Source organism: Hypomesus nipponensis, chromosome 9, assembly GCF_054491055.1.
Source record: "Hypomesus nipponensis isolate SF chromosome 9, ASM5449105v1, whole genome shotgun sequence".
Taxonomy (NCBI): Eukaryota; Metazoa; Chordata; class Actinopteri; order Osmeriformes; family Osmeridae; genus Hypomesus; species Hypomesus nipponensis.
In genome coordinates this window covers 289580-307154 of record NC_140369.1, presented here as the reverse complement: position 1 = coordinate 307154, position 17575 = coordinate 289580, and the positions used below count along the sequence as shown (strand labels likewise).

Sequence of the window (17575 nt, the reverse complement as noted above, 5' to 3'; positions counted from 1 at the left end):
AACACTTGTATAGGTGAACAGAAGCAACACTTGTATAGGTGAACAGAAGCAACACTTGTATAGGTGAACAGAAGCAACACTTGTATAGGTGAACAGAAGCAACACTTGTATATGTGAACAGAAGCAACACTTGTATATGTGAACAGAAGCAACACTTGTATAGGTGAACAGAAGCAACACTTGTATAGGTGAACAGAAGCAACACTTGTATAGGTGAACAGAAACAGTCACAGGCAGGTACCTGAGGCATTCTCCACAGCTGTGAATCTCCCTTCCATGTGCACATACACACATCAACACAGATGCACTGGTACACAAGCTTTATTCACAATGCACAGACACACATACACATGTTTACACACAGACACTATACACATGTTGACACACACAATTTCTTTCTTCTTCCTCAGTGTGTAATGACAGCTTGTCTTGAGTTCTCAGCAGTAGCAGACAAACCTCCTCAGGTCAACGTCTGACAGTTAAAATTGAAGAGCAATGGCTGGAAAATTACAGTTTTTTTGGGGGGAAGACCTATTTTTTGCCAATTTCTGCCTTTGTTGAGACAGTATATAGCAACAGGAAATGTAGGGATAGAGAGAGGGATGACACACAGCAAAGGGCCTGGGCAGGATTCAAACCCTGGCTGTCGTGGTAAGCGTAATTATTCTGAGAGCCACTTGGGCATCCCAGACATTTTAAAATAAATCCACTGAGATGTCCAGTGAAGCAATGGTGAATTCTGCCTTCAGCTTGGCATTTTTTTAAATAATTTCATGTGTTATTATAAATGTATCCTCTTAACAAAACAAATGGGTAAATATTCCATTCTCTGTCATCTCGAACTGCCCCTCTTTCTTTTTGGATATACTCAAATGTACCACAATTTCACCTTTAAAGCAATGTCAAAAGCATGTAACCAATCTCCAAGTCTCTAGATGGCATTGTCCAACGTTACAGACCTCCCCAGTTGTTCCTCCTCCTCCTCCAATATGATTACAAGTCCAATATGAATATAAAAAATGTTTTCTTCCATGCTATCTATAGAATAACCATAAACAACAGGATTGTAACTGCTAGAATTAGGTGCCTACTTCTATGAGTTCATGACAGTTAGGTTGATATTCTCTGAAACGCTAGCCTGAAACCAAGGGACGTGTCATCCCCTGTCTCTATTGTACATATTCTGTCACTCTTCACTATCTCTGTCCATACAAATACATAATCAGGAAAACATTGATTAACTCAACCTAACCAGCTGGTGCACTGGTACTCTATATTACCCAAATCATCTCATGTCATAGCAATCCAACTCACTGAATTGTCTGTTTCAATCATTGTTTTGTTTTTGGAGAGAATTTCACTGAAAGTGCTGACCAAACCATAACTGCAGCTGCATCCGTCTTTATTGTTCTGTCTCTAAACACCTGCATTTCTTCTCATTAACCTCAATATGGAACCTTAGCTGTAGTGTCTGTGTTTCACAAATGTCTATCAGGCTCCATTTCTGAGAACCCTGCCGCTGGAATAGCATGTCTATTGTTCCTGTAATGTGTGTGTGTGTGTGTGTGTGTGTGTGTGTGTGTGTGTGAGAGAGGATGCTACCCTTTAGAATCTGTCAATCTGTATGATCTGGGTTTTTTAGTGTTTCCATTGACTCTGTTTATAATTGGCTCATTCATCAAGCTGGGACTTCTTTCTACTGGGAGAGCAGTGTGTGTGCCTGTATGTGTGTAGGACCTAGGTTCTTCTTATGGGAGAGCAGTGTGTGTGTGTGTAAGAGAGAGTGTATGCATGTGTGTGTAAGAGTGTATGCATGTGTATCAAACCCAAGGCTGTACGCTAATAAAGAAGCATCCAAAGGAATATCAATTCCTGTTTCACAGATCCTACCATCTCCCTCTCTCCACTTCCTCTCCCTCTCTCCACTTCCTCTCCCTCTCTCCACTTCCTCTCCCTCTCTCCACTTCCTCTCCCTCTCTCCACTTCCTCTCCCTCTCTCCACTTCCTCTCCCTCTCTCCACTTCCTCTCCCTCTCTCCACTTCCTCTCCCTCTCTCCACTTCCTCTCCCTCTCTCCACTTCCTCTCCCTCTCTCTCCACATCCTCTCTCTGTATATCTGTCCTCTCTGTATTTCTGTCTCCTCTCTGTATATCTGTCTTCTCCTGTCTCCTCTATTCCTCCTCATCCTCCAAGGTCTGGTTTAAGGTCCCTGAGGCAATTGAGAACAGCTGCAGGTTTAATACATATTGCTGCTGTCAAACATGTCTTCAATGGGGATGGAAAAGGAGAGGAGTATGTACCCATGCAAACACAACCACACACACTTAGATCACTCAATAAGAGACTTGCCAAGCATTACCTGGTCATTGCCCACCAAGTCTAGCAGTTACATTAATATCCACAACCAGACCATTACTGTGTCAGTGCCTTGTGGTACCTACATTGTAATCAATGTTTTTTTGTTACAGTTCTGATGAAAATGCTGTTCAAAAGGTTCAAATGTAACAACTTAAATGATTACCATACCAAATGGTATTCCCTTTTCAATGTTTTAGTTTGGTTTTCCCGTCGCAAGCACACAGCCTCTTCAGGCTTCAGAACACAAGCAGACCTCCAAACATGTTGATGTAGTCCATCTTGTTTGTTTCTACTCATGCACTCTCCCTCTCTGATCCCTTATCTAACTGACCACTGGTGTGTCTGTATGTATACTCACAAGCATTTTTTTGTAGGTTGAGGGTTGAGAGAATTTACATCATTATGGATTTTCTCCATGTGAAAGGGTTAGGTTAGATCTTCCATGCGAAAGATCACACAGATGTGTTTTCCTCACACAAGCACTTGAAGACAGAAAGGACCAGAAAGGGTGCACTCCAGCTGTGTCAGGCCATTAGGAAACATAGAAGCTGTGTGTGTGTGTGAGAGTGTGTGTGCGTGCAAGTGCAGGAAGTAGGTGGGGGGGTTGTATGTGAATGAAGAAACATCTACAGATCCACAGGACCAGGGCAACAGGCATTAGTGAAGCAGGAAATGCCCGGGCAATCTCTTCTAACACTTCTGAGCACCCCTTCACCATCACACACACACACACACACAAACACACACACACCACAACCCCCCCAGCTTCCTTTCTTTCTCCCTCACCTCTCCACTCATCCATTTCCAAATCAATTTCCACTCTGGGCCAACCAGAAATAGCAGGTTTTCATAATGATGTGAAATAGCAATGGAGGCAAACAGAAGAGCCCAAATGGAGCTTTAGCTATCTGACCCCAACAGACCACCGCCTAATGAGCTTCGTCACACGGCTAGTATTGTATGGCCTTCAAGGATGAAAAGGCTAGCCATGAGAGGGTCAAGTTTGTGGGGCAAATGTATCAAGGACGGGTCACAAAACGTCAGCGAGCTCTTGCCCTTACCGTAAAGTCGCAGATATTGAGAGAAGTCTAAAGGCCCATGCACAGAGTGCAACATTTTTTCTTGTGCGTTTTTTCGCAATCATCAGCCTCAAAATTCAATGGCTTTGAAGTGACAAAAAAACTAGGCTGGCTATGGATGTGAAAAACGCAGAAAATTGAACCAGATGCAAACTTTTTTTGATGGACGAAAGTTTCAGAGGCAGTGTGTAAGCGCGATTGACATAACGTGAGGTCATATTTATTAATAGTCCAACTTGGATAGGACAAGTGCTAGTCCAAGCACTTGTCCTCTCCAAGTTGGACTACTGCAACTCGCTGCTCGCCGGTCTCCCAGCATGCGCAACCCGGAGGATTCAGAGGATTCAGAACGCGGCGGCCCGCCTGGTATACAATCTACCCAGACGCTCCCATGTTACCCCGCTCCTCATCTCCCTCCACTGGCTACCCATCAACGCCCATATCAGATTCAATGCCCTGGTACTGACCTTACGAGCAGTGAACGGGACTGCACCCGACTACATCAAGTCTCTCCTGAAGCCTTACACCCCCACCCGCCACCTACGGTCTTCTTCAGACAACCGCCTGGTGGTCCCACCGCTCAAGAGCGCCCGGTCCCAACACAAGTTCTTCTTCTGTCTGGCCCCCCAGTGGTGGAATCAACTCCCCACCTCCATAAGAGAAACTGAGGGCCTCATGTACCTACATTTGCAAACTTAGCGCCATGGCCAACCCTCAGATTTCGCACGCTGTGATAATTCAGTTTACGTCGTATTTACGAAACCTGCAATTCATCGGGTATTCAGTGCCTTTCTCCGCCCACTATACCGCACATTGCAAGCATTTAAACCCGCAATTGAATGGGCCTCCTTAAGGAGAATTCTCTCTTTCCATTATGGATCAGCCACCAAAGTTGAAACAGCGATGAGTGTCTGAAATGATCCTGATGCCAATATTTGTAATGTACCAAAGTGTTTAACAACTGCTGGAATGGAATGTGAACGCTGAGTCGGAGATTTGATGTAATCTTTGATTTCTTCCAGTAACTGTAATATTGCATGACTGCTTAATCTGTAACGCGTAATGATTTTGTGTTCAACTCAATTCAAAAAGTGTGATCCTTGTGGCAAAGATCCTTTGGCCTTTGTCTTAGTCTTGCTCGGTTAGGGCTGTCATTTCACCAGGAGGCATATGCGCATCCTGGTTTACGCCTGCTTTTATAAAGAGTACAATTTTCAATGCAAAATAGAGGTGTGCTTTGACAGGCGGTTTTTGTACATACCGCGGAATACATAATTAGGCCACTTAACGCATCACCGCCCATCTTTTTATGGGGAACTCCCACTTTCCCCTGACCCTCCCGTGAATGCATATGCACGACACAAAAAGCGCAATTTGCCATTTTCAGTGACAGGCAGTCTGCGCTTTTACCTCAGTGAGCCATGTTTGTACATACCTCGCCATGCTTTTATGCGCAAATTACGAAACAAATACACCTGAAGTGGGCACAAAAGCGTTAGTACATGAGGCCCTGACTGTCTCTCCACCATTAAGAAAATGATCTAGACTCACTTGTTCCGGGAGTACTGCGGTACTTAATAATGGTTTGCTGGACCCAATGTTAGTTTCCTCAAGGATCACAATGACTCTTGCTTAGAGACTTGTTGCTCTTGTTGGTTAGTGGTAACTGATATACATTGTTGTACTCGCTGTGAAATATTTTTTACTGTTGCTTGCTTTTCTACAGGTGCACTTGCAGGTACACTAGCGATTCACGTTGTTTAATTGTAACTTGCTTAATTACATGCTCTACCTTTGGCACTTATTTTTGGTTGTTCACAATATGTGATTCATGTTTTGGCTACCAGCAATGTTTTTGGGGCTATCTTGTTATTATCAGTGATCTATGCACTTTTGTAAAGCTCTCTCTTGGAAGTCGCTTTGGATAAAAGTGTCTGCTAAAGGAATACATAAATGTAAATGTATTTTTTTACGTGCGTACATTTCGGACACAAATTTCGGACTCGGTGAGCAAGGGCCTTTAGTCTTCTTTTCGTGACATATGGGTTTCAGAGATGTTGTTTGTTGTAAGTGTGCGATCAACAAGCTCCCTCCATCCCCAGGGGTGAGCAGCTGTTTCATGAATATGTGATTTATCGTTTCACTGCATCAGCTCTCCAGGAAGGATATGAATCTGCAGCGCAATCTGCATCCCTGTAACATCCAAACCCTTGCCCCAATCTGATCGTGTGAATGCAGATAATGTTGTGTAGCTGGGCCTGTGGAGAGAAATGAGGGGGGCAGGCGATGATCGAATCAGAGCCCATTCACGACTCTATGCAGCTCGATACCCAGAAACAAAGAGGGACAACAGAGGTACCTGGACCCCTGTCCTCCTACTCCTCTTGTATGTCCCCTACTGGAGAAGATGAGCACAGGCTCCCTCAACATCCTCTCACTGAACACGACTGAGGCACAGAAGTATGTTCCTCATCGTGTTGTCCACACACGAGGTGGAAACATGTAGCACACAGCTTCGTTACCAGCAGTGTACTGGGGGAGTGCAGGCTTCTCCAACACTGAGGGTAGCAAAAGGTTATTGTTCCCCTCTATTATTGAAAATCCCAGAGCCTTGTAACCACCAGATAGCCAAGGCAATAAGACTTTTGGTCTTAGAACTGTTCCTGATGAGATTAAACTGTGCCCCTCTTCCCCCCTGAAGAGCTGTGCTCTATTGGGAACAGTGTGAAAGCAGAGTCAGTGTGCATCCTCCCCCTCCCTGCATGCATAATGCCTCCAGTAGCCCATTAGGCTTTGGAGGCCTGGAGGGAATGAGACAGGCTTGTTATCAAACTGATATTAAAGGGGGATTTTACAGAGGAACCTCACTGTTGAAATGCAATTGTGGACCAGGAAGAAACAAGATGAGGGTTTTGTGCGTGGGTGTTTCCCGGAGAGCTACGGAGTAAAGTCTGTGTGAAAGAGATCTCTGGACACACCCAATAGACACACGTACCGCCTCGACTGTGAACAACGGAATGAATTTTTAATTACACCAGTCTTCAGAGGAAAACAAGAGAAAACGAACACACAAACCACTGAGTAAAGGAAACCTCATCAGACACAGAAAGAAAGAAAGCAGCAAGAGAAACCCAGCTGCACAAATCTTTACCTGGCAACTCCCTAACCCTGGGAGTATTACCATGGCAACTCCCTAACCCTGGGAGTATTACCATGGCAACTCCCTAACCCAGGGAGTATTACCATGGCAACTCCCTAACCCAGGGAGTATTACCATGGCAACTCCCTAACCCAGGGAGTATTACCATGGCAACTCCCTAACCCAGGGAGTATTACCATGGCAACTTCCTAACCCTGGGAGTATTACCATGGCAACTTCCTAACCCTGGGAGTATTACCATGGCAACTACCTAACCCTGGGAGTATTAACATGGTAAATCTAAGATGTGCAACGTTCCAATTTACCAGTTTAACCCTGTAACACACCTGTAGCCTAAACAGTATTTCCACTCATTTTGTAATGTAAAGCTCTGGTTGTATTTTTCCTCGGTTATGCAAGCAATGCAACTCAGTACTAATCTGCCTGCAGTGAAGCTACAAAAACTGCTGTTGTAATATTATGCATCAAGATAATTTTTTAAATCCGGGAGATCACATTTGAATGGTAATGGATCTTTTAGGACTGGACACAAACCCTTAGGTGCACAAACATGCACATGCACTTGACAGCAAAAGCTTTTTAATGTATTCTCTGGAAAAGTCTCACACAAAAATTCTACAGGCCTGAATTGTGAGAGACTGAAGCCTAATGTAGAGGGAAACAATGTTACTGTGGTACATCTCTCTTCGTTAGAAGGGGAACATATCAGAAGAGACAGTGATGAAGAAAGTGTTTTGTCCGTCTCTTTATAAACGGAGTGACTAAGTTCAGTTGAGTTCTGGATTTTAATAAGTATAATCAATCTGCATATTGGGAAAGAAAACCAAACCTCTGACAAATGACAACCCAACACCAGGCTTAGGTCTCAATCAAGTCTCTCTCCGCTCTGAAGGCCAGAGGACCATCTTTTATAGGGCACAAGAATGTAAACATAGATAGTGACAGTCAGGCAGAAATGACGTTACAACAGTCTACAGAGAAAGAGATTAACAGCTCCCAACACATGACCACTCAGACTAGAGAGTTCATAGTTGGAGCTCTCCTTGTAGTCATGACAAGGAACATTTAGTCAGTACTTTCTCCTGATCCCAAACATCTATTAACCCTGACACATAGACACAATCTACTCTTATTAATAGCAAGCTTACATGAGAACATACTAACTAGTATCCAATGACTAGTTCCATTGATCAGTGAATAATGTAAGCACACAGGAAATCGCAATTTCTTCCACAACAGAACAACGTGACCTTACCAGGCTGGTTTGACTTTGAAAACGAACTATAGTGCCTAAAACCCAAATGGAACCGTTCTTCAAGGGGTGAAGATACTGGGGTGAGAGTCTAATGAGCCACACAACAGCAAAGATGGTGAGTACACACATCCTTCACTCAAGTAGAAGTACAGATAAAGACTTTTTGTAATACTGATCACTCTAGTTTGAGCGATTCAGAAGATTGTGACTTGAAATGTCATGTTTTTAATTGTGCTTTCAACAAACTAATTGGTCATTTGGTAATTTATCTTCAGATACAGTATGTAAGTTGTTTAACAGTTACTGTTGCTCTTTTTACGGGTCACAGCTCTGGGAACTTAATTCCAAAGGTTTCGACTCGATGTGTTCAGTGGAACAAAGCTGTTCGTAGAATGTTACATTTAAGTTATCGGACTCACACTTGGCTTCTTATAAATAAATTACATGTGAATGCTCAGTTATGTATAAAAACACTACGTTTTATATCGTCAATGTTCAATAGTCCTAATAATTTTGTATCTTATGTTAGCCATTTGGCAATGAAGTGTGCTGCTTCTCCCGTCGGGAAAAATATATCCTTTCTCAGGTATAAATATTCTGTGCGTTATTGTTATGAACTGTATGCAAATATTAATCGTATAAAAAAATGTCAGGTGCTATCCCAAACCAGACAGGCCACAGTAAACCAAGTCAACAACATTATGTGCATACAAAAATGGATCTTTAACTTAGGGTTTGATCCCCCGATGATTGAATGTATGCTACAAAATGCTTGTTGTTACCAATTTATTGTTCGGTCTGCAAAAATTGCTAAAACTTTTGCTGATTTAGTTCTTGTTCTTTTGTTTCTTTTCTGTGTTTTTAGTTTTTAGTTTTTAAATGTATGATCACATACGAAATAAACTATTATTATTAAAAGTACTGACTACACTTTTTCACTCAAGTTAAAGTAAAGAAGTGTGGACTCTGACATATACCAAAGTAAAAAGTAGCCATTACTATTATCAGTCTTAGTGTCACGCAGGTAACTGGACCTCACATGGGGGATCAGGAATGTCTATAATCATCAGTCATGTTGACATTGCTAACACCGTTTTTTGGTTTACATTTTGTCAACCTATCTAAACCTTTTTTCTTTCAACCTTAAGGCCCCATCCCACCATGACTTTCTGGTCAACTTTCTATGACGTTAGAGGAAACGTTGTTAATTGTCCATGTTCGCTGAAATAGTGCTGGTATGGCGCAAGAAGAGCGTTGTGTGGACGCTGGTGACGCTGGTTATCGTTGGTAATCGTCGGTGAACGCTGGTTCAGTAACAACGTTTTGAACATGCATAAAGGTTTTCATGGAGACCAGCGTTCTTCAACGTTTAATTTTAAACGCTGGATAACGCTGGAGAACGTTTGTGGAACGTTAAACTAAGCCAAACTAACGTTGCATGCGTTTGGCTATCATTAACAGTCGTTACCCTAGCTTGGTTATTATTCATCCAGCGTTTTTTACCCGTTTGACCATAAAACCCACACACCAGCAAAACGCTACTCAGTTGTTATTCAGACATCAGACGCATCACACGCATCACACGCTCAACACGCTTGTCTAACGTTGACTAATCGTTCGTCGCGCGCTAGGCACACGTCATCACACGCACCGTCGCTGTTACACGCTCCTCATGCGTCAGTCCCACGCTAGTCATACGTTAGTCTCACGTTAATCAGAATCAGAAGGGATTTTATTCGCCATGAATAAAATCCCACACATACGTTAGTCACACGCCGGATGTGTCCACCTCGTCCTCGAAAATGAACGAATAGAACGTTCAGAGAACGTTGACCAGAACGTTATGGAGTGACGGGGCCGTAATAATGTCACACACGGTACAAGGAAAGGAGAACTTAAAAGCCAAAAACTAAGAAGAGTAAAGCAGAACACAATTGAGTACAGTAGAGACAAGAAATAATATCGATCATGCCACTAAACACAGATTAAAACTAAAGCAACGAGCCTGGCTTGAAAATGTAAGAAGTAGAAAGTACAGATATTTGTGTAAAAACATTTGCACCATTCAAAACACACAGGTGACGGAAGAGGAGAAATACATTAGAAGGTGGCACCTTAATGGAATGAGGACAATTTGATGAAAGAAGTACCATAAAAAAGTTGACGCTTCGATGGATTGAAGTTCACCTGTTAACCCTAAGCTGGTGGAGAGACTGAAGAGAGGGTTCGCTAACTCTAGTCTCTCCACCATCTTAGACGCTGAACATCAATCCATCGAACCCGAGGGAGGAAGACTTGGAGACAGAACACAGACATGTCCATTTATTTTTGGCAAGTGTGTGGCTTAGGCTGCTAGTCGGGGATATCCGATTCCGTCTCTGGAATTTTGTTGTACTGAAACACTGACCTCTAAACAAAGATCCAAGATGAGAGCAGCTCACTCATCCATTTACTTTGTCAACCTCCTTTTCTCACCATGATTAAGAATGAAACTGTCCCAGCAAGCGCCCCAGTGGTGGCAACAGAGGCCCGTACCGCACCAACCCAGACTGGAAGGACCAGAGTGGGAGGAGGAGAGAGCAAGAGGTGATGATTACTGGCAGCAGTTAAGTGTGCAGAAGACGATGTCTATCTGTTTCAAGTGGGAGGAATACAGCAGGAGGCATCTCCTTCCTTTAGGGCAGGCAGGCAAAGGGAACTGCGGGGTGTGGGCGAATACACACACCAATTTTATCATCATCAGACATTCCCTGGCGTCTAACAAGCTTAAATCCAATCAGGTAATTTCATGGGTGTTTGCAGAGCCGGTTGGGCCATTGAAGCTCACTTGCTCATGCTAACAGAGCATGTTGGAGGGCAAGCATATTCTGTTGATGTTCCTCAGCTGGTCATTATGCTTTGTTGTCGGAGCGTGAAACGTCCGCTACGACCTCACTGCTTTGGTGAATTAAGTCATTGGATGTTGGTCAAGATGGTCAATAAGAAGTCAAAGAAGCCACAGGGGCTGACATCATGGTGACCCACAGGGTGTGATGCATATTGCACCAATCACAGGGGGTGATGTATATTGCACCAATCACAGGGGGTGATGCATATTGCACTAATCAGCCCAAGCTGAAGACAAGTCTTAGTGTGGAGCTTCATGGAAGCGTGTCCCTCAGAGCCTCATAAGTAGATTAATGACCTGACTTGGAATTATGTAGTACTTCTAAATTAGCTTTGAATGGGAACTCAGACTACCAGTCCTTGTTCTTAGTATATGCATTAATCCCCCAGAAGCCCCATCTGCTTCTCCTGGGGCTCACACACACGTTAGAGAGGAGGGGAAAAGTTCAATGCAAACTTCAAAAGTTAAGAATTGTCTATTAACCCTTGACCTCTTGTGATTGGCTTACAAGTTTCATTCACATTTTCTATTGGCCATTTGTCCCATGTGTTGATTGGTGCTATGATCTAGCGTAAAGGAGGACGTGACCTCGTCTGGGAATCAGATGGTTTTGAAAGGCTGGTGAAGGACTGCACACCACCAGGTTTCTGCTCTTTGAAGGAATTTAAACTTTTTAGACATTTTATATGAATTGTAAATCTAAAATGCTTTTTGATGTTGGTTTTCACTGCAAATGATATTTGTGCTGTGATATGGGCTGCAATTATGTGTGTGTGTGTGTGTTTCTGCTCACGTCCCTCTGGAATGGGAAAGAAGAGTGATCAATCAACTCCATGATTTTCTCCATCACCCCATTCTCACCATCACCTCCATCACCTCCTCCTCACATCGTTCATCACCTTTTCCTCACCTCCATCACCTCTTCCTTCTCCATCACCCCCTCTTGGTAAGACTGACAGTGTGTTGATCTTAGTGGCCAATCATTGCTGAACAGAGGTCACCTCCCACTTGGTGGTTTGAGGAACAACTTCCTGACGGACAGGGTCAAGTATTGACATCTGGGATTCAATACATCAGGTCAAATCAGACAACTTGTCTGACCACACTGATCACTTTGACTTCAACAGGCCTCTCTGTTCATTTCGATAAGCCTATCACAGGGCAGGTTTTTATAACATTTACATTTTTCTTTCTTTCGAACAAGGCACTGGAGTCAACGAAACCATAAAATGCAAGGACTGCACTACTTCACTTCACTAACTTCACAAACTCAGCTAAAGGAACTCAAAGCACTAATTCACAGCCAAGCCTTTAAATGGAACCTGCAACCTCACTGACAGACTCAGGCTCACAGGGGAACTCCTCAGCTCAACACTGCTGATTCTTCAAAGCCCAATCCACCAGAGAGCTCATTTGACTTTATTACTGTTGCGACTGGAGAGAATAAGAGTGTGGAATGGAGAGGAGCCCCTCCCCTGCACACTAGACCAAGGAAGCTCTGAGAACCCAGATGGCTGCAGAGGCTCTTTTGTCTCAAGACACAAAATATAAAACGAAGAATACAAAGTAGAAGAACAAACAAACGTATATGTATTAACACAGAGGTGAAGGCAGTCAAATTAAATTGAGAGATAATTACTTCCATGACCAAGATTAATGTGTTTTATTATTCCAACTGTTAGCTAATGCAGTAACCCTATTTCCAGTCTGAAGGGTTGTCCCTCCAGGCAGTAAAAGCACTCTTGATGTATAATAGTTTTGTAATCAAATATCCGCAAACTAGTCAAATGAAGGATACTATTGTCTGGACCCTGTATGTTCCAGAAAACAACACAATACTCTGTCTGGCACAAACACAGACAAGCAGGGAAGACCCAAAGGCAATTTTTTGTTTTCACAACAGTTTTTGCAAGAAAATTACACCAGACAATTAGCTCTGCTCAACTAGCTGCCAAATATTGAATATTTTGATTGTAGTCAGTACTAACTGTGGGGGTTTTAAATGAGCTTTTCTTAAGGGAAATGTATAGCTTTTTGATAAAATTGCTGTCCCCTTCTCCTGGGCCCTGCTCTGTCGCTTTCTGTTCTAAAGGGAACCCTCTGTCTGAACATCTGCAGATTATCAACAAGGTTTATTGGGATCAAGTCATTCCCCCCTCACCACAGTGAGGTCTAGTCTGAAATGAGAGATCAAAGGTTGACCAGGAAGTGACTTGATGAGACCTTTAATGTTCCATACATCCCCTCCAGAGAACCCCCCTGAATCACTTCAGTTAAGGTAGCAGCTTCCTGCCACCGGAGGATTGATTGAACTGTGGTTGCACAGAAATATGAGCACTGCCTCACTAAAAAATGATTCGTTTTTAGGACAGTCTAAGAAGAAAAAATTTAATGTTGCTCTGAGACAGGCAAGTCCGTGGGGTATGGAAAGGGCATGCCCTGTGCCCTGACAAAAACTGTTAGTAAAAGAATAATCATGCATTGCTTTTTTCAACTATGTGACACGCACTGGTGAAAAGGGGCCATTGTTTTTTTTCGTTTGACAGTTTTCCTTTTCTTGCATATAACAAAAGTTAGTGTTGAAGAAGTCACTCAATATAATAAACAACAAGTTTAGGATCACTAAAAACTAAATTTGTTCTTGTTTACCTAAGCTTTCAGTTGAGTTGTAGGCACGTCATGCATGATGTGATTTGATCTGCAAAGGGGGGGGGTCAATGGTCTCTTAAGGGTGAGACTGCAGTTTTTCTATACATGCATAGCCTGACATTATGAAGGGGAGACATTATGAGAGGCAAGTGTAACTTACTTGGAAATTCTCAAATTTCTGTAACATTGAGCAGTAGCGCATTGTGTGCAGATGAAATTTGCATTTGATAAATCAAGTTGGCCATTACAATTATTGTTGCCGCTAATGTCATAACATTAGACACAAATGGCTATGTAGTGAAGCAAATGCACTTCATAGAATTCTATTAAGATTTCAATGTATGACACATCATTTTAAAGCTTACAAAGTGCACTTTCACAATCTGTAACTAAACTGAGAAATGACCTTGGCCGATAACGGACCCTTTTCACCAGAGCATGTCACATATGTTTTGCTATGGGGAGATGTGGACTAAAACTTGACAAAATAATAAAAATGACTAACATGCTAAAACTAACAAAAATAAAAATGTCTGCAAGTAAATGTGTAATGCGAAACTGAACAGTTGAGCAGCAAGAATTGAAACCTTTAAGAAATGTAAATGATGTTATTATTATTTGATGTTAAAATAATTACATCTCTTCCAAAAAGTAACAAAACAATTTTCCTACCACATGTATGAATACCTCAAAGCTTAACAATCGTTCCGAGGTTGCTTTTTTTGGGTTACTATGTTGCAAAGCTGCTAAAATAGCATAACAGTTGAATATTAGCATTTGTTAGCCCTCACTGGTTCTGCTTTGTAACCAAACCTCAGTCTGTTGATAGTTCTGCAAATCCTGCAGGGAAATATTTGTATGCCATCTGTCTGCCCTACAACCTGCTGTCCAACAGTCAGCGTTTCTGGACACTATTTTATGTTTCCTACCAGCTGTATTTCCATGCTTTAAAATGAAAGTTTGCCCATAGCAATTTGCTACCAATCCCTCCAATTAAATCAGTTAGATTTATTGTAATAGTCCATTCTAAGGGATTTAAATATGAAATGGTGCAGTGTTTCCCAGACTAATTTGTGGCGGGGCGCCACAGAAACAACACAGGCCGCCACATATTGTGTTTCGTAAAAACATTTTTTAATCACTATTTAGGTTAAAACATGCAGCGTATTCGTTCAGTTGCATTTCCTTTCCCTGCTCTCCCTCCGTCTCTCTGTCACTCACGCGTCTTTCTCACATACGCACACAGTCACAACGTCAGCAGACGTTAGCAACGATGCATACATACGCCGAGACTAACAGCTAAATCAGCGAGTCTTCAGCATTAGTGCCTGTCAGGGTGTGTGGAGGGGTAGAACCCAAATGCAGGAGAGAAGTGTGGCATTGCGAGAACAGATTTAATAATCAAAAACGGGACAGAGAAGGGTACTCACATGCAAACAGTTAGCAATAATGACAAGACAAAGACACAAAACAGAAACCTAAATACACAGAACCAAACGACACACAGGTGAAGACAATGACACTAACGAGAATTTTCCAGAGGAAAGCCAAAAACCAGATCACCAATTAGGGCCAAAGGGTGGGCAGGTGGCAGAGCTAGCGCTGACATGCTGATAGTTCTGATTCTCTTCCCAGAGGCTCTGCGGGGTCTGAACTCTGAACCCTGGCCCCTCCCGATTCACTTCATAGAGAAGATCACACAGACCTCAGACACAACCCAGCCCTCACTGCCTGTCACCCCTCATCACTGCATTCTCGCAGACTCAGAGGGGCAGGTGCAGGAGAAGCAGACAGAATGAAGGGCAGGTGGAGGAGAAGCAGATGTGACGTTATGTAACAGACGTAGCCACGGATGGCTTTAACGGTTTTCAAACCGTTACATTGAGCAGTTATTGTTTTATTCCTCAATTCTTTTTTTCACTCATTAATTGTTGTACTCTTTCTTTCTCACTCACCTTTTTTCGGTCACCCCTATACTCTTTTCCACCTCAACAAGACCATGGTACCACAGTTCTGCATTAAGTGAATAAATCATCCCGCTTCTATCAGGCGCACAAGACACACCAGCAGAAGCATGCGCACACTAATATGTTCCTTCCTTATTCACAAGAACATTCCTTCTCCTTGAGACATACACACACACACAAATCAAATCAACATTTATTTGTATAGCCCCTTTATACACGCAAGCATGTCACAGAAGGCTTCACAAATGCCCATAGAACTGCCCCTCAACCAACCTAAACCCTCAAGGACACACATACTCTACAGTACAATTTAAAGGTCCATCACTGATCTCTGCAGCACCGAATGACAAACTTATTTTGCTCTCTTTACACCTCCCTGGAGAAAGACCTGGAAACAGGTCCAGTAAAACCATAGGCCATCCATCAACACATAACTTGCAGAGGGGGATGGAGGGGAGATACTGTAGAAGGGGAGGGATAAAAGAGACCCTCTGGTGATATTTACACTCTTTGCCATTACTCTTGTATGACTATGTTTAGCTTGTGTTCTTCGGGAGTTTTTCCTTGTCTTCCTAAAGGGTTCTAAGTTGGTTAAGGGGCAGTTCAATGGGTGTATGTGAAGCCCTCTGTGACATGCGTGTAAAAAGGGCTATACAAATACATTTGATTTGATTTGACTCTTCTTTGGCCCACACAACACACATATTGTCACCCCCCACCCTCCATTTAACCCTTACTAAAACACAGACCACAAATCACCAAGGGGCTCATTTATAAAACTGCAGAATTAACATGAAAACGTTGTGTACGAACCTAGGGATAGAGTTAGGGATGCTCATAATAAACCGTGTGACTGTTTATTGACAACACGAATGTTTACCGGTCAAACAGTGTTGCCAATTTAGAGACAATGTCGCTACATTTATCTTTCACCTTCACTAGTGAAAAAAGTTGTATCTAATAACTAGCAACTAATCTAAGTACTAAGTACTTTGGCATCTTACGTTTTTGTTGTTGAGCAGCAGCAACATAACTGTACTTGTACATGCTATTATTGCCCCCAATCATGTAGGTACAGCCAGCGCTCTCAGATTCAATGTGTTTGTTAATCTGTTTTTGTTCTGTCGTTGTTTATGATGCTATTTAGAAATCAACCCCTTAGGGGAATTTTGTTTGTTGTATTGGTATTTTTTAGAATGGGTCACTGACACCATTTTACATTTTAAATCTTGTTGGTTAACGGTTAATGGTCGTTCACAAGCATCGGTTATCAGTCCACATTGTTTTCAAACAGACCATCCCTAGTACGAACAAAACGCAGAAAGTGCACATCCCACTCCGGTTTTCCTTCATTACTTTAAACTTGCCACAAGTTTAGTTACAGAGGGCTAAGAGACGTATGACTGAGCAGACCACCTGAAGTCTAGAATGACAACCGTATACAGTTGATCATGTCAGCACATGTTTAATGTGAAGTTGCTGAGAAGTCTTTGTAAAACTTTGTGTCACAACTCCATGGGGGCCCACACCCACTGTAGAAGATGCAGGGAGACGCTTTGGTTGTTGCCTGAGCCTGGCTGGGCTTGTATTGTGAGTTTAGCAGAGCAGAAGAGAGAGAGCAGTGACAGCTCTATCATGTCACAATTCTGGATCTCTGTTGGGACCCTGTGCTGGAGGGTGTGTGACTGAGTATCTGTGTTTGTGTTTGTTTGTGTGTCTAGGGGTGGGGGTGATATGATTCAGTAGGGGTGTCCCTCTTCACCAGAGTGGTGGTGTGGGACCTTGCCAGGGCACATTGGCAGCCTTGCAACTCCAGCTTGCGCTTTTAATCTTTACCTCCTTTGGTTTGCTTGCTGTGTGTGTGTGTGTGTGTCTTGCTTACATGTGTATGTATGCACAAGAGACGTAGACTTGGCCAGAAAAGAAACCCCCAAATGATTAAGGTCTTATAGCATCATAGAGTGCCAACATCTGTTGTAGCTTGGCAAGAAACCCTCCAAGCTTTCCTGAGTCGGAATGTGGGAGGGATTCTTGCCCTTAAAGATTGAAAGGCAAATCCCTTACATGTGGACCCTTGTCTGAGTCCGGTATCTGTTGATCCGCCCCAGGCTACCTTGGGGAATTTATAAATGAGAGAATGAGAGAGACATTGTTGAGGGCAAACAGGAAGGAGGAACAGAGAAAACTGAAGAGAGGAAAGTGAGAAGACGTGAGGTCCCT

General features: G+C 42.8%; 1 protein-coding gene across 4 annotated transcripts in view; it reads right to left on the bottom strand.

The window, feature by feature from the left end:
* cpne5b (copine Vb) overlaps nt 1-17575 on the bottom strand; it is a 103551-nt gene that overhangs the window by 38743 nt on the left and 47233 nt on the right. The gene's annotated exons all lie outside the window — the stretch shown is intronic.